This window comes from Phoca vitulina, unplaced genomic scaffold (assembly GCF_004348235.1).
Source record: "Phoca vitulina isolate PV1807 unplaced genomic scaffold, GSC_HSeal_1.0 scaffold14, whole genome shotgun sequence".
In the NCBI taxonomy this organism is placed as follows: domain Eukaryota; kingdom Metazoa; phylum Chordata; class Mammalia; order Carnivora; family Phocidae; genus Phoca; species Phoca vitulina.
Window position 1 is genome coordinate 11,656,869 of NW_022589717.1, and position 18,884 is coordinate 11,675,752.

The window sequence follows — 18,884 nt, forward strand, 5'->3', positions numbered from 1 at the left end:
TTGAACAGCAAACATTATTTTAAATAGAAAAGCACTGAAGTGATTGAATTAAATCAATAATGTCCTTCATCATCATTGTTACTTGTATTTTTTGGAAAAGGTACAAGTAAAGAAAAGAAATAACTAGAAGAAATAATGGAAAAGAACAGATAAACCTATTTTCTTCTGCTGATAATACAATTTTATACCTTCAAAGCCACAAAATAATGCTTTAAAAATACTATATTTAATAATAAGATTCTGTGTCAGCATGTGGATCCACTACTTATTCTCCATTACAGAAATAGGCACCTAGATATATATATGAGAGAAAAAGTTCCACTGAAAATCAAGGCAAAAAATTTGTGTGTATATTATACAGGAAAAACTTTTTAAAAAGGCATAATTCTTATATGAAGAAAGCTATCATATTTTTGAAAACTTAAAATATGATCTTAGTCATTGGGGAGACAATATTTGTCATTCCACTTGATTAAAAATGTAAAAAAATTAATTGTACCAAAGTAAATTTATAAATTTAATATAATTCCATTTGTTGGATTTGGAAAAGTAACCTGAAATTTTAGGGTGCCTGGGTGGCTCAGTCGGTTAAGCATCTGCCTTCGGCCCAGGTCATGACCCCAAGGTCCTGGGATCAATTCCAGCATCAGACTTCCTGCTCAGCAGGAGTCTGCTTCTCCCTCTCTCTCTGCCCCTCCCCCCTACTCGTGTGCTCTCTCTCTCTCTCTCTCAAATAAATAAATTTAAAAAATCTTAAAAAAAAAGAAAAGTAACCTGAAATTTTAAAAATTCACACAAAATTCCTATAGAATCATATGAAAATTATGAATGGTAAGGTGAAAATTCCCTGACAGATACCAGATAGTGGAATAAAACAGAGAAGCAAAATAGATCATCATTATTTTCATTACAATACATGAGACACTTATTATTTCAATGCAGTGTGAAATATGTAATATAAGACATCATACAGTTTAAAATTCACCACGAAGGAATAAAAATGGATGTACATTTTACATCCTATCCAAAAATAAATTCCAGACAGTTTAAGATTTAAATTAGGGCAGTATTAGTTGTCTTGGTGGTATATCTACTATATAGTACAGACTGAAGAAAGAAATATGCAAAGATTTCTGAATAATGTGATATTATTTTTTTAAACGGTGTCTAAACTTCTCTCCCCAGTCCTACTGTATGTATGTATGTTTAAGTGAGTGTGTGTGTGTGTGTATTGGGGGTGTATGGATATGGGTGTGTGATTTTATACAAATATATTTTGGGAGAAAAAAAAAGCGAAGAAAAAGAAAGGTAACTCAAAGTCTGCCCCCTCTTCTATAGAAAAACTGACTTATACATAATCACATTCATACATGAATGTAAAACATACATACCTATGTGTGTTTTACACATAATTTAAGGAAAGTACACAGATATTTTTGCTTTGTATAATCAATATCTTCTCTTAAATTTTTGAGATTATGGATTATACTTACTCTGTATTTTTAAAACTTGTTTGATTTATTAGGTATTCTTTTTTTTATTTTTACTTATTATTATGTATTCTTGATCTGTCTCTTAAGAGTTCTGCTTCCTCTACTAAGTGTTGTCTTCCTTTGACAGTGATCCTATTCTCTACAGATTCAGCTTACTGACTCTGAGCTCATTTCCCCTTGTAGTTAGAAGTTATCAGACCTGTTAATGTGTACCTAAAGAGGGCCAAAGTCCAGACCCTGCTTTTGTCTCTCTTGGTGAGTTACCATGAGAAGGGTGGGATGAGCCTCCGCAGGAAGAAACACAGGCTTCCCAGAAAGACTGTGACATATCCTGGTGAGCTGTTTCCCCACCAACAACCTCTTTCTTCAGGGTTGGTTTTTAATCTCTTTCGAAGGACCATAATGGAAGGAAAATGACTTTTAGATGTAAGCCATCAGCTTGAGGCTGCGATGGAGTGGATGCCTAATTCAACTCTTCAACCTGCTTCTCCTTTCACCACTTTCTTAGCTCAGCTGGATTTTGAACTGCTGTGATTTCACCCATGGGGCAGCTGGTGGTCTATGGAGCTGATGCTGTTGTACATCTCAAAGTGACCATGGGAGCAGATAGTGACCCTACAGACCGATGAGAAGGTGAGATAAAAACAGAGTTAAAAATCTCTTCCTCACCTCAATTCTCACTGCTGGTACTCTTTCAAAACAAAGAATTTTTTGATAGCGAGGAGTTACCCCAGGACTTGGCCACTGTGTATTTTTTGTTTTTGTTTTTTTAATTTTATTATGTTATATTAATCACCATACATTACATCATTAGTTTTTGATGTAGTGTTCCATGATTCATTGTTTGCATATAACACCCAGTGCTCCATGCAGAGCGTGCCCTCTTTAATACCCATCACCAGGCTAACCCATCCCCCCACCAGCCTCCCCTCTAGAACCTTCAGTTTGTTTCTCAGAGTCCATAGTCTCTTATGGTTTGTCTCCCCCTCCGATTTCCCCCCCTTCGTTTTTCCCTTCCTACTATCTTCTCTCTCTCTCTCTCTCTCTTTTTTTTTTTTAACATATAATGTATTATTTGTTTCAGAGGTACAGGTCTGTTTGTTTTATACCTCCCTGGAACTACATTTTCTCACTTGAGTGTTATTTTTTGTCTATGGTTAATTTTGGTTTTCTGATGTTTCTGATCATGAGCCTTCATTATTTCATAATTGGCATTAAGTGTTTTGAATAATGGTATAATTTTAAAATGTAGAAAATATTTTTGGTCATTTTCTTCAAAAATTTGAACATATGAAAGTCTGCAATCAATTTTAATTATGGATGTGCGTGTCTGAGTGCACAATGTTATATGATGTTTTGCACAATAGCACAGCAATAACCACAGGTTGTAATTTGAGATGGCTTTTGTTTTTTACTTTTCTTGGGTTTTGCATTTCTAGCATTTTCTGTTTGCTTGTCCCATGCTGATGCACTTCATTGTAGCTAGCTGTAGCTTTTTACTCTGAACTGCCCAATTGTTGTACTTCCTGCTGATATTACTCTATTGTTAGAAATCTAACATTAGCCTTACAAACCACTGGAGAACTGGCCTTTGGCTACATTGTCTGTAGGAATGCCAGGTGCCTGTGTATTCCGCATTAATGTGTGATATAGTCCATTAGCCTCAAGTCTTTATGAGATCCTCTGAGGTTGGCTGAATGTTCCAGGCAGACTTTAAATAAAATAAATTTATTGACTTAGTGTAGAGCTTTATTACCTGAATCATTTTTGGACTGCCCTTGAACATTTTTATTTGTTAATGCATTTATTCATTTTTACTCTTTACATGCTGTTGATTTCAGAATATTTTATTGTCCGTGAATATTATATTTGGTTATGTAGTGTTCTCACTTATAAAACTCCTGTATTAAATTGGACTTATACACACTAAATGTTGTGTTTACCATTTTCCTTTAATGCAGAACTACATAAATATAAGAAATTGTAGGAAATTTGACTATAGGCACAAAAGAAGTGAAATACAAATCTAATAATTATCTATATTACTTAGCTAGAGACCTTTAAATTTTAGGTGAAATACCTGGGGAGAATATGTGAAAAAATATAAATTCGTACACCACATCGATTTAATAATATTGATTTAATAATATTTACTTAATAATTTGAGGAAGGTGGTGGAATTGGTCTTTGGTAATACGATTTTCCAAGTTCCTTTTTAAAAAATTTACATTTATAGGTCTCTGTAAACTTCTTATTTTCTGAAATTTTATTCCCCCTGATGTAACCATGAATGTAATCTGTAGTTATATGTCATGTGTCATATATTTTCTATGCTCACAGAGGTAAATTCTATTTCTAGGTAGATGGCAACTTTTGGAAAAATTAAACACATATTTCAGAATCTTCTAGGCTAATGGCTGCTGCCTGAATTACTGCCCAAAACCCAGATCCTATAAAGGGAAAATAAAACCAAAATTCAACATTGTTCTATAGCAAAATTCAGAGACAGAGTGTATTACAAAATGTAGGGAAACATTCTGCACCATCAGATCCATCTCTGGAGCCCATGACTAATCAGGTGGCGACCACACAAGAAAAAACATTCCTCAGGACCCTAAGCATGACATGTAGGTAAAATCACATTCAGAATGAGAGAGTCCCATCTTGCCTGAAGGAATTCAGGGACCAGGTCTGAGATAAGGCACATCTGAATGCTGGATACTGGAGAATTGAATGGAAGGAGTTGAGAGGATGCTTGTTCTGAGGAGGCAGTCTTGGGGAGGACCACTACCAGGGGAGAGGGAGCAACCTAGAGGGGTGAAACAATATTTGTGGCTAGATGGCAGGGTGGGAAAAAAATGAGTAAAGAAGTAGAAACTAATGGTCCTACAGAATCAATGCAGTTTACCAAAATCAGAAAAGCAACCTCTCTTCACTAAAAAGTTGAAAATAATGAAATTACACCATGCTATGCTAAGAAACAAAGTCATTATCATAAGACACCAAGTCAACCACCCAGAACTGTTACTCTTGCCTACATAGAAAAACTTCTTTTTGCTGGACAGAGTTTCAAAATGAACTGAAAATAGCTAACAATATCTCAACAAACTTTTGCTAGAAGAAAAAGAAAACAGGGACACCTGGGTGGCTTAGTTGGTTGAACGTTTGCCTTTGGCTCAGGTCATGATCCCAGGGTCCTGGCTTCGAGCCCCACATCCAGCTCTGCTTAGTGGGGAGCCTGCTTCTCCCTCTCCCTCTGCTGCTCCCCCTGCTTGTGCTCTCTCTCTCTCTCTCTTTGTGTCAAATAAATAAATAAAATCTTTAAAAAACCCAATAAATTTCTGTGGTAAAAATCTGTCCCCCAAAACACACACACAAAGTAAACATGAAGGGAAGCAAAAGTATAACAAAATGTCTTGAAACATTTTCAAAGAAGTATCTGTAGAAATAAGTGCAAATAAATTGCATCTGAAATTAAGCACAAAAGATCAAAAATGACAAAATCAGGAAGCTGTCAAATGAGGGCTGATGGAATTCTATAAAAATACAAGTAAAAATCATTTGGAGAAATGATTAAATTTTAGAGACTCAGAGGAGAATAATTTTAATAAAACAAAGTGCATTATTAATATATAATAAAGTACAATAAAGTGAACATTGACAAGCATGCAGTGACAAACAGAAATCAAAATCAAAGGTGAAAATAAAATAAAATAAAAATAGACAAAATGATGATCAGAAGAAGTGTGATGGAGGTAAAAGACAGACCAAGGAGATCAACACTGATATAATTAAAACATATGAAGAATAAGATAAATAAATGAAACAGAACCAATCATTAAGACTATAATCCAAGAAAACTTCCCCCAAATAAAAGAGAACCTGAATCTATATATTGACACTAACCATATGCAGCTGCGTGAATTGATTCACAGTCATCAATTTCTAGGCATACCCAAGTAAATTAATAGACTTTAATATTAAGGGCAAAAAATTCTCTGAACTTTCCATCCAAAAAGTCACCTACCTGAAAGAGAATTTGGCTGTAACCAGAATCCTTAAAACCAATAAAGAAGGAAGGGTAAGGTGACAACATTTTCAAGAAGCTCAAGGAAAGAAAATGCAAGTCAGGCATTTATATCAAGGCAATAGAAAAAAATGTTTAAACATGAAAAAAAAAAATGTAGGAACTTCTGTACTCATGAGGTCTTCCTGATAAATAAAGAAGAGATAGCCTACAGCCACAAAGGAATTATTAGAAAGATGTGGTAAAAGAATGATTGGTGAGCTGTAGATATATTTAAACATAGATCTAAGACTCAAAGTAAGAAGATGGCAGACAAAATGTTATATTAAATGTTATATGTTCTATATATTAAAAGTTATATGTTCTAACAAAATGAAAAAAAGATTAGAGAGGAGAGGACAGCAAAGGAGGAAAAATAAAATAACCCCATTGACTAGTTGAACCTCATAGTTGAAAAAAAAAAATTAAAGCTCCCAAAACTAGTAGAGACCTCTGGGGGGGAAAAAAAGAGGCCATTGGGTATTTAGTATAAAAGGCACAAAAGGAGTGAAAATAGGATGATTAAGGAAGTTTAAAAAAAAAAGCATGGGTGGGACGCCTGGGTGGCTCAGTCTTTAAGCATCTGTCTTTGGCTCAGGTCATAATCCCAGGGTCCTGGGATGGAGGCCCACATTGGGGTCCCTGCTCTGCGGGAAGCCTGCTTCTCCCTCTCCCACTCCCCCTGCTTGTGTTCCCTCTCTTACTGTGTCTCTCTCTGTCAAATAAATAAATAAAATCTTAAAAAAAAATGGGCAAATGTATATTAGAAAGCACAAGGTAAAATTTGTGATAAAGAGTTACACGTAACAAATACAAGAGACACTAAAATAGGAAAGGCTTCAAGTCAAAATGAATACAAAGTAATTTTGAATATCTACATTTCCAATAATACAAAAAGCAACTAGTTAAAGCAGAAACTGCAAGAAATGGAAGAATAAAAGGCTGAAATACATAAATATTAGGAGCCTTTAACATATCACTGAGTCAAAGACAGATCAAGTAGGCCAAAAATAGGTAAGAATATTACAACTCAAATTAAATGGTTATATAGCAAACTTTTCAAGGTGATAATAGAGAATATACTTCTGAGGCTCACATAGAGCATTCTAGAAAATCGAACATGTAATAAGTAAGAAAAAAGACTTCAAGTTCTAAAATATAGATACATTACAAATAGTATTTTCTGATCACAATACAAAAAACTAGAAGTTAAAGTTACATCAAAAGAACAAAATGTCATTCTACATGGAGATTTAAAAATTCTGAAAGAGAAATTGGTGAAAGAGAAATACAAACCCAACTGATAGTGTTTATATTAAAATTAATTATTAAAACACTTGGTATCAAAATCCTTAAGTTAAAACTGAAGCAGTGAGTAGCAGAAAACCCATACCATTGTGTTATCTGTATAAACACATATCAATAAAAACAAGACAAGGAAAATAAATAGGTAAATAATCTCAAAAGAATAAGTAGGAAAAACTTAGTAAACTGAAACAAAATGAGAGAGATGATACCGATAAAAGCAGGAATTAATATAGCAAGAAAAAAAAAGCAGAAGCTAAATATATATATGCACATATACATATACATAACATATGTGCACATAAGATAGACTCTGAAAAAAATCAACCTAATAGGCAAACCACTACCTAATATGTAACAGCAGAAAAAAAAAACAAATTACAAATATTTACAGAATAAAAAATGAAAAGAAGGAAAACCATTTAAACAGAGTATATCAATATCTTATTAGTCTTTCACATAACTTTGCAAATTAACTTAAAATCTAGATGAATGTCTTGGAAAAATATCATTAGCAAAAACTGGCAACAATTTTGAGAGTTAATTTTTAGATGTTTAAAAATAGAAATGGTTAAACAGACAAATTTCTATGGAAGAGAAAAAAGAAAAAAAAGGAAAGCTTAATTTATTTTATTCAAGCAGGCAAATGATTATACCTAAATCTGATAAAGACAACATAAAAGTAAACTACAGACTGTCCTCATTGATAAATGTAAATGCAAACCTTCTAGGTAAATATTAGCTTATTAAAAATAATATAGATGACCATAAATCTGGGATTTATTCCGGAAATTTAATTCACTTATGGTTCAATATTAGTAAATATATTAATGTAATTAGTATAATAGATCTATGAAGAAAATCCTATTGTCTCCAAAGAAACAGAAAAGACCCTAATTTAATATTATTAATATTAATACACACATGTACATTGTACATACCAACACAGTTAGAAAGATGAAGTAGGAGAAGAATAAGAGTGGATGACTCTAGAGTGACGAGCATGTGAATGATTCAACAGTCTCCCAACATCTCTGTAAGTTGGGAATGATAAAGAAATGGAGGAGGAATATCATAAGACATTTTCAAAAACCTGATTTAAGTCAATGCAAGTCATCTTTAAAATAGCAAAGTCATTGACCTACTATTACGATTGTTTTTTAATCTGAATTCCAGAGACAATTTCTAGGAAAGAAATTTTTCTTATGCGTCAGTGAAGAATTCACAGAATCAAGACCACTAAGAAGCACTTTTGCTGAAACATTTCCAAAGTGTGTCAACCTCGGAAAATTTGGGGCTGCTACATATTATCTCAATGAGTTATACTAACCACAGATGACTTATCTCACTGACAAATCCAGCTAACCAGCTTGAGTAAATATTTAATGTTTGTTTTACAGTATTTTTTACAATCAAATTATATAACACTACTTAACACACATACTCAGATTAGGTTATGCTGCTCCAAATGTGGTTGGGATTACGGGGATTTTTTTTAACCAAAAAATAATTACAAATTGAAATGATAAACTAATAAAAATGGCTAAAACATGAGACATAATTCAAGCAAATTCTGACATTATATATAATAATACAATACATTATAATGTTATTAGAAGAAATTCTTTGAACTTTAATTTACATTTTATAAATTTTGTCCTTGACCTTTCATTTAAATTTATATAATTCAAATTTCTAAAATAAGTAATGGAGCTCACAGAAACTGACATAATATCAGAGCATCATTCTCCTAGTTTATGAATAGGTTCTTCCCTTTGTCCCTCATTTTCCTTTTCACGATTGTTTATGCTCTCTCCCTTATTATACCCTTTTGTCATTTTTATTTTCTATATGAGCAACCAAACTTTCATTAGTAAATAAAAGTTCAGATAAAATACTTATATTTATTAACATGCAGAGCAAATGGGGGGAGGGGTGATTTATTCCTCCTTTCATTTCTCAAAGTTTAAAAAAAATTATATTGTTTAGTGAGATGAAAAGGATCTTGGAAGTTTGATGATACGAAATCTCGAGGACAGTTGGTTAAATAAAAAAATCTCAATTCAAACTCCTTTCCTCCTATACTTATGAGAATCAGAGAAATTGATCAATCCCTTGTTAGAAATTCTTTGCCCTATGACATAACAAGATTAAAGAAGTATCCTTTCAGCCACATACTTTTAAGCCAACGTATTCCTATTTTCTTGTGAGTATTTCATAGTTCCTTTCTCTCCTTTGATTTATCAGGTTTAAATGACCACCAGAGTGGAAGCTGTGGGATGGAGCCACCAGTTCTGGCTCTAAAACGAATTAACTGTTACTTGAGACTAAGTCATTTCATTTCTTTTACCTTGCTTATATCTGACAGAATCTGAAGTACGAGACAATGGGTGAGACAGGATGTATGTGAAATTTTAGAACCCCAGTAAAAAATAATTCAGTAACTTCAAAGGAATTTAATTTAAAGTTAATTATTTAAGCAATCTCTTTAGAGGCTGGCTAAGTATTAAATGTTTATATAAAATTTGTTAAAAATTTGTGTTTATTTTTACATATATTTTGTAGTTTATTCATACTCTAACATTATAAATACTCTTTAAAAAGAACAATAAAAAGGTATTGGGAATGAAAGAAGTTATTTATGATTCTATCTGTTAATAAAAGGCAAAATTTACAATGACTAATTAGTTGCACTGATAAAATAAATGATGTAAAATATGTATTTGATTTAATACAGTTACTGAGCTATAAAATTTACTGGGGTTATTATCTTATAGATTTATTTTACTGAAACGATAAAAAGAAAAATAAATCCATACATTTTTGGTTTAGAAATTACTGAAATGAAACTTTCTGCCATTTAATTACATCTTTCAAAGGACTGTAATCTCTTAATTGCTATGAGCTTTTCTTTTATCCTAGTAATTGGCATTCGTGCACATTGCATTCATATTAATTTTTTCATGTCAGAAAGTAAGGCTGACTGCTGAATTAGAGGCTTTCCAAAAGTAAAGCTTCTGCTCTTTTAGTTTATGATATATAATTCACATTGAATATCCCATCAAATATCACCCTTTGATGGGGTTAATCTATATGTTAATGGTTTCTCTATTTTCTGTGATATCTTGGCCTTTTCATTTATTTAATACATTGTATTTGTGCAGTTTATATTGTTTAAAAAGAAAATTTGCAAGTTAGTGAAAAGGACAGCATACTCTTTGATGACAGGGAAATTGCATTCTGTAAAACTTGTGTTTAAATGCTATTAATACATTCAAGTTAGGTTAAAAAGCTCCTTTCAAAGGGGGTTTGTCTGTAATAGAAAGACTTCTTATAGAAATTGCAAAGAGACCACAACAGGAGCATAAGAGAAGAGTAAGTACTCTGTGTAAAACAACTGCATAGGAACCCTGTAGGGTTTATTGTATTTTCACAATCGAAGAAGACAAGCTCAGAGATTTTTGATAATATGTCTAGCTAGCTAACTATACTATAAACAGAATTCTATATCCAGAATAGTAAAGCCTCAGGGATTTTCCAAAATCTCTTCACAGCTGGACAGACACAAGGCAGGTATACAAGAAATAAGGTGGCAAAGAGAACTGCTGCGCTATTAGGAAGAACCCTCCCTTTCTGGAAGCTTGTAATGTAAAATAGGTACAGATAATAAGAAAATGAGGCATAAGAAAATGAACTGAGTCAAAGACACTTTTCAGTAATCCAGTTGTTGGAACTCCAGGTAGGTCTTTATCTTAGAAATCAATGACATAGACTATGAAATAGAATACCCAAGTTTAATCTACACTTTGTTTCAATGTATACTCTCTTGGTTGAGCTAATTTCAAACTCTTTATGTCTCAGTTTCCTCATCTGTAAATGGGGATAAATATGACTATGTAGTAAGTTTTTGATGTATGTGAAGATTAACTGAGATAATGCATATTCATTTTTTTTAACAAACACTTACTGGAACATGAATATCAGTCAATCCTGCCATTATTAAAATTACTTTGGGGACATCTATAAGCTAAACAGTAGCTAAATGTATCAGCTACTGATATTGGCACCTAAAGTTTTCCTCTCTATGCTCACAATTGCCCAAATTAAAATAGAACAAACAAAAATCATGTGTTTATTTCTCAAAATTAAATGCATGTAACAGGAAATATTTGATTACTTTTGTCTTAACAAAATTTGGAGTAAATGTGTAGCTAATTCATTCCATATAGAAGTATGTCATCATACACTCCAAATCTCTGAAATGACTCAATTTTTTTGTATTATTGAGATTTCATTTATATTTCTTAAAAATATTTTTAAAAAAAATATTATATAATTAACTATATTTTCCTCCTAATAAATTAAAACATATCAACCAATGCTAAATCTCATTTGATTTTGTTTCTCTCTCTTTCTCTCAAAGAATATCCACTCTTACCCAGATGGCTACTTCATTCCAGCATTTTTGCTAAGCATTTACATTATATATGAGTGTTGGAGGGGCGATGGTGTTTCTCCATGTAAAAGACATCATACTGCTTGAATCATTCTGCTAATTTTTCACTTAATAATATATTTCGGGACTATTTCTTTGTACATACAGATTTGTCTCTTTTAATATTCCTCCAAAATTCTTAACTCACAACACTTCTTTGATGTGCAGACTAAATGTGATATGCCTTTCTGATTCTCAAATTGCTCAATTCCATTAAACATTGGTCCTAGACAAAAATTCAAAAATGTCTCTTAAACAGAGTTCATTTCGGTTTTATAAAATTAGTTGTTCAGATGTCCTTCCCACTTCTTGACTAGCTCTTGAAAAACAGATTTGGGGTATCAAGTGACAAAACTAAACCAATTTATAACACGTTTGTTCAGTCCTTTACTCAAGAGGAATCAGTCCATAGATTCAGAGAATAAAGTACCTCACACGCAGTAGAGCAAACTGCCTGAGAGATTTTGGGCAAGAGCAAGCTTTATAGAATATGAGAAGAGGCAATGCATAAACAGGACGTGATTGGCTAAAGCGTCAAAGATTTCCCGATGAGGCCAGCAGGTCCTATTTTCTAATACAAGCTGGCTAAAGCTAAGTTGGAGGATTGTGGTTGGTGTTGGGTTTCCCTGACAGTGAGGCCTTTCCCGTCAGTGCAGGCTGACTTAGGTTGAGATTTGTGGTGTGGTCTGGGCCACTGGGACAGCCTCCATTTTATGGATCCTGACATACATATGAACTGTAACAGGGAAGTGAGGAGCTTGAGGAAGAGTATGGCTCAAGTGAACTCAAGAGGATAAGGAAGAATTAGGGTCTCTGGGCATAAATTTCTGTGCCTCCTTTGGTCTCTAGAGCAGTGCTGCTTGTCTCTTTGGGTGTTTTTAGCCTTAGAGACACCCATAAATGAAATCTAAGAAAGAGATCATATATATATATGTTTCATATATATATATATATATATATATTTTATTTTTTTTTTTCTTTCTTCTCGTGTTAGAGCCTATTAACACTCTGACTTCTATGTTCCCTCCACACTGCAACCCCTGAGTGTTTGTTTGTCCAGGCTATTGGTCAGAGATCCAGGGCCTCTCTCTTTTGTAGGTTCATCTTTTGCAGCTCTAGCAGTACCCTGACAGGTCCATTTTCTCTCAATTTAATGTCCACAGTGCAAACAGACTGCAGGTGACAGAAGAGAGCAGACCCTAAGGCTTTCTCTCTCACAGACTCTTCTGCACAGGCAACTGAATGCAGTCACTTAGGTACAGGATTCAAACGTGATGACATTTTCGATAAATGAGGGTAGACAGTGTACTGGTGGAGAATTTGTACCAGTGGAGAATTCTCACCAACCCCCCCGTTCCTCACTTTCTCTTCCTCTTTAGGCCAAAGTGCTGGGAGAAAAGTATTGTTATTAGTTTTTTCACCATTTGACTTTTCTACCTCTCTCATTTTGCCTTTTTCTCAATTTTTTATTATCCTGGAAAAGAGCAGCTAATCCTTTACTTGCCACAAATCCTAACACCAATAGTGCCTTGAAGTGACTGACGTAGGTGACCCATGTGGAACGAGTTTATTCTCCACACCACAGGACAGCTCTAATCTGGGTTCTCAAAACCCTTAACTCACTAAGGAGAGAGAAAACAAAGAGTTTGGGCTTTTTTTCTCTCAAAAACTCTCTTCCTCATAGATAATCTTCCTCTTGCATTTCAGAAACTGTTATTATCTTTATGTTTGCTGCTTCCATTATTTTTAACTCTTTTGAATGAGATAGAGATTTGGGTGAGCTAGGGTGAAGAGGGCCAGAAAACAAACAAAGAAACAAAATAACACAGCTTTTTAAAATACTTCCCATTCCCTTAATAATAAAAGTCTTGGTGATTTCCACTTCTCCTTATTAAAATAAAGATGGAATAAATAGCTTTGTATATGTCTTCTGTATATATACATGATAGTTTCTTTAGGGCAGATAATGAGGAATGGATTTGCTGGGACTGAGTGCATTTAAAATTTTTATTTCTACACATAAATTGCCTTCCAAAATGGCTATACTAATCTATAGTTCAACGAGAAAAGTCAGAGTACCGTTTTCCTCTTGCCTTCACTAATACTTGACATTACCAAATTAAAACATCCATTTTAGTATTAACATGTATTGTGTCACTGATATCCTTTCAGCTTTATTTTATTTAGAATGTTTTTCGATGTAGGTAGCAAGCATTAACTCTACTCAGTTAAGCAACTGTAAATGTATCAAATATCATAAAGTTTCAAAAATAAGGTGGCTCCAAACATGTTATGACCAAGGCTCCAAGTCCACTTCTCTGCCTTTCCTCTAATTCTGCTTTGCTTCCCATGTTTGCTTTGTCCTCGGGCAAGATCTCATTCTCATCATTTAATGGCACCAGCAATTTCCGTTCTCGCATCCAGATGCAACAGTGTCCAGAGGCATAAAAGAGGCCATTTCTCCCTCATGTACTTGTTAAGAGCAAAAAAAGAAAAAAAAAATCCTAGAAGTAATTCCCTGCCCCCAATAAATATTGACCACAAGAATTTAATGCCTAAACCAGTCACTGGCATGAACTATACTTTATAGATTCTAAGGCTGGTTTCTACCCGAGAAGAAACAAGCCCCTTTGTTAAAGGAAGTAGTTAGCCTTTCTTGAGGTGAGTGGACATAAGGAAGAGAGTGGAAGTTGGATAATGAGACAAACTGTGATGGAAAAATTCCAGTGATGCTAGGGTGAAAGCTATAGATGACAGTTTCTGCTGTATTTTTTTAAGAAGAAAGGGGAAAATAACCTTTGCTTCTAAAGATAACCCAAATGGAGAATAAAGTGTATTCAAATAGAAAAAAAGTTATGAAGTTGTAATAAATATATAGAGAAAACTAAACACACATGAGGATGGAACCCATGGAATTACCTGACAGAAATTCAATTTATAAAATATTAGTGTGTTTTTATTTTTTTTATTTTATTTTTTTTTAAAGATTTTATTTATTTATTTATTTGACAGAGAGAGAGACAGTGAGAGAGGGAACACAAGCAGGGGGAGTGGGAGAGGGAGAAGCAGGATTCCCGCCGAGCAGGGAGCCTGATGCGGGGCTCGATCCCAGGACCCTGAGACCATGACCTGAGCCGAAGGCAGTCGCTTAACCAACTGAGCCACCCAGGCGCCCCATATTAGTGTGTTTTTAAAATCCAAAGTTATATGATTGCTAATTGGTTTATGAAAATATATAAATTCCTGCAAATTATTTTCATCTTTTAAAATATGAACAGAGATGGATCTTAAAATATATCTTCTCCACAAGTCAATTACTTAACAAAATGTTTATTTCAATATGATAAGAAAATTAGAACAACAACATCATAGAGATCAATGTCTGGTCACTGGTAACAAAATGACTCATTCAGTGAGGCTAATCTTGTTCTTTTTATCACTGAAGATATATTTGAAAGCAGAAAAAAATATCAGAGCTCACATTTTAGTAGCAGAGACTGAAAGTAAGCATTTAAGTAAATATGTGATGAACTGAATGGTGATAAGTACTAAGGAGAGGGAAAAAGCAAGGAGAAGGGTTTAGGGTGTACCAGATTAAGATTGGTGTTATTATTTTAAATATGGTGATTGATTAAGACCTCCTTTAGAAGATGATATTTGATCAAAGACCTGTAGGAACTGAGGAATGAAGACATGCAGATATTAGGGTATATTTTACAATTCAAGTAGAGGCAAGTGCAAAAAATTAGAAAAAAATCAAGCGACATTTTCTAGATAAGACAAAGAAGCGAATGTCACAGTTGTTCACTTTGCAAATGTTATTTTTTTTCTTAAATTTTTTATAGTCAAGATCTACTTGTAGAAGCAAGACGTAACATATAAAAATTTCAGTACGTATTGAAAGTTTCAGCTAGATTCCTACTCTATTTCACAAAGGATAGCATAGCCAAAGGAAAAAATAATGGCTACTTCTGGATACATACTTTTATTAAACAAGGTTTCTTCCTATATTATAATCACCACTTCTAGCACTTCTTAGGCACATCTTCAGGTTTGCTACAAAAGGTACCATTTTTTAGTGACAGGTTATGAACATTCAAATAAAGAGATAGGGATACAAATGTGTCACGGCTTGTAAAACTTTCTCTGAGGGAAAGACATAGTATGTCTGTCATAATTGAGTCACTAGAAACAGAGATCCTGCAATGGGCAGAGATAATTTTCCAAGTTCTAGTAAAATATCTTTGGTGTAAACTCTCATAGACTCAGTTTCCTTTGAATTATTTAAAAGGTAGGTTCAGTAAGATAATGTATATAATGCTTTTAAAATATGGCATATCCTTAATCAGTGGTTGCTATTTTTATTGTGATAATCTGTTTTTCTTTCTTTCTTTCTTTCTTTCTTTCTTTCTTTGACAGAGAGAGATAGTGAGAGAGGGAACACAGCAGGGGGAGTGGGAGAGGGAGAAGCAGACTTCCCGCTGAGCGGAGAGCCCGATGCGGGGCTCGATCCCAGGACGCTGGGATCATGACCTGAGCCGAAGGCAGACGCTTAATGACTGAGCCACCCAGGTGCCCGATAATCTGTTTTTCTATTCCATAATCAACAGATATTTTTGAGATTACTAGGTCACTTCCCCTCTTCTTGTATAGGCTTCAACTCTAGTGAACTGGAAAGTTTTGAATGTGTACCAACGCTTGGGAAATACATTTTGGGGTGTGTGTGGTGTGTGTGTGTGTCTGTGTCTGTCTGTCTGTTTAGAGATATATAAATGCTATTCTGGTACAGATCTTATAATAAAGAGTCTGAGTTCATTTTTGATGTTTACTGATACAGCTTTAAAGCTTCAACCATCCCCCTTTCCTTTGCCCCACAGCTAAATAAGCTGCTAAGAAAGCATGGATGCTCTCTCCTTTGACCCAGCTGGGAAGTTTAAATTATGAAGTCCCTTCCCATGCATGGCAACACTTATGCCAGCCTGCATCTTAACCATTAAAAATTTAAAAATTCCAGCTGGTCTCCTTTCCCACTCACTTAAGCCATCTTTTCGATCAGTTTGGGAGTCACTCTACTCTCCTCAGAAAGCCTAATGAGGATGCCATCATCAGTTTTGACACTGCAACCAAATGTTGGATGGGATCCGTCCTATTAGTGCAACGTGGCCAAAACACATCCCTTTCTGTTTCTTACTTGTTCCTGTTACTTATCTTGTTACTTGCATTGTACTCAAATTATTTTTCTTTAAAGACACAAGGACACACATAGATAGAGCTACATTGAGATTTTGCTTCCTGCAGCATAGTATTTACATTTTATTAGCTGTATCGCTCTTGGTTGACACTGCGCTGCCACAATTCTTTACCACTACAAAGGGAATTGGGATAAACATTTTTATGTTTCCTCTCATGAACCTAAGTAATCTTTCTTTGGGATGTATATCCAGGTCTGGTATTGCATGTGCATATCCTTTGTGTATTTTTCTTTTTTTGTTCCTTGATTTGTAGGAATCATTTGCGTATATTAGATATCATGTCCTAATTGATCATTTCACAAGTATATTCTCCCAGACAATTATCTCGCTGGTAAATTGTCTCTGCTTATCTTTTGTGCAAAGGTAGTTTTAATGTAATATAAAGAAATCAACAACTTTCTTAACTATTTGTGGTACACGGCTCCTGTTTAAGAAGTACTTCCCACAACTACTTAACTAGTATTAATATTCTCAACGTTTTCTCCTCCTTTTGGAGTCCATTGTTTTATTTAGTGTAAGTTAAAAATCTGGTTTTATTTTTTCTCCAAATAGTGATCCAGTTTTCCCAAGATCATATATGGAACCTGTATCCTTTCTTCATTGATTTCGATGACCCCTTTATCTTATATAGGTTACCATATGAACATAGGTTATCTCTTATTTTTCCATTCTGAACTATTACTTTATACTCTGTGGCTTCTTGCTGGGTGCTAATATCTAGTAGGGTGAGCCCCCATCATGCGTTTCCTTTTTTCAAACATACATTAGTTAATGATCTTTATTTTTCAAAATAAAAATTTGAGTGGGGTTGCATTTAGTTACTAGTTTAGTTTGAGAAGCAGGTATCAACCATTTAATCCATTACTATGTTAGGTATTTTTTACTTATTTAATTTTAATAGAATACTATGGAATGTTTATATTGTCAAGGGTTATAAAATTTTTCTCACGGTGTTGAAAATTTCTTGTTCAGTTATTTCTTAAGATATTAGAACCTTTATTACTATTTTGAATTATAAATGAACATTATATTCTATAACACAGTAAAAGTCCATTGTTATGTACCTAATTGAGATCTAAGACATTAGGTGATTGGTTTTCCTTGTACTCCTATCAATCCCCATTCAAAACAGGAGTGAGATAAAAATAATAATAGTCATTATTGTTTATAGGAGCAAAGGGACATGGAAGAGATGGAACTGCCCTTAGAGAAATGTTCGTTTAGGCAACTCCAGGGAGGTACAGTGTGTCCCTGAGTCATTACTTTTCTTCCGGCCCAGTTTTCCTGAATTTGGATTAATGTATAGGTAACATCCAGGTAGATAGTCCTTCAATTGCTGTTCTTTTTTGGAAGACACTGAATACCACAGCACCAAGAATCATCTTCATCGGGATGAAGACAGAGCAGACAACTGCCCTTTTGTCTGTCTGTTTACAGATATATAAATGTTATATAGAGTAGGGTGACTCCCAAACTGATGTTTACTGTTGATGTTACAAGCCATCTAGGATCAGGCTGCAGAATCCCGCCTGCTCAGATTGGTCAGAGCATTTTATTAACCGGTAATAATGCAATACTGAATTATATGTGATTTATGTTTTGTACCCTATTTATCATACTCTAGCAGGTCTTATTGCATTTTCTAATTGATTTTTGCTGGTGCAGAAAAATTTCTGTTACATATGACCAAATGTTACCATAATCTCTCAACTACTTAAAAACTGGTTGATTTTGTTACATTTTTCACAGAGATGATCAGATCATCTTCGAATAATGGAAGATTCATCTATTTTCTTCTAATTATTTTTTCTATTACTTTAGAGCATTGGCAAGTATTTGAAACAATAGTAGTAAAACAAAATATCCACATATTTTCCTGATATTAAAGTGAATATGCCTACAGCTTATCCATTAGGTGGGATTTTCCTGAATATTTGGGGGATGTAACCATTATCAAACTATAAATATTCCTTTCTCTTTTATCCTTTTAAAAAGTAGTGTTGAATATTATGAAATTCCTCTATGTATTTATACCTTAACATTTTGATGATAAATTCCTCTCTTGTGAGACAGCTTCTTGTGTGCCATATCCCTAAAGTTTGATCAACCATAAATTATCTAAAATACCAAAGTCTAATAATAATTTTTAAAGATTTATTTATTTGAGAGAGAGAGAGATCATGCATGAGTGGTGGGAGGGGCGGTGAGAAAGAATCTTTAAGCCTGACTCCCTGCTGAGCCCAGGGCCTTACCTGGGGCTCAATAAATAAATA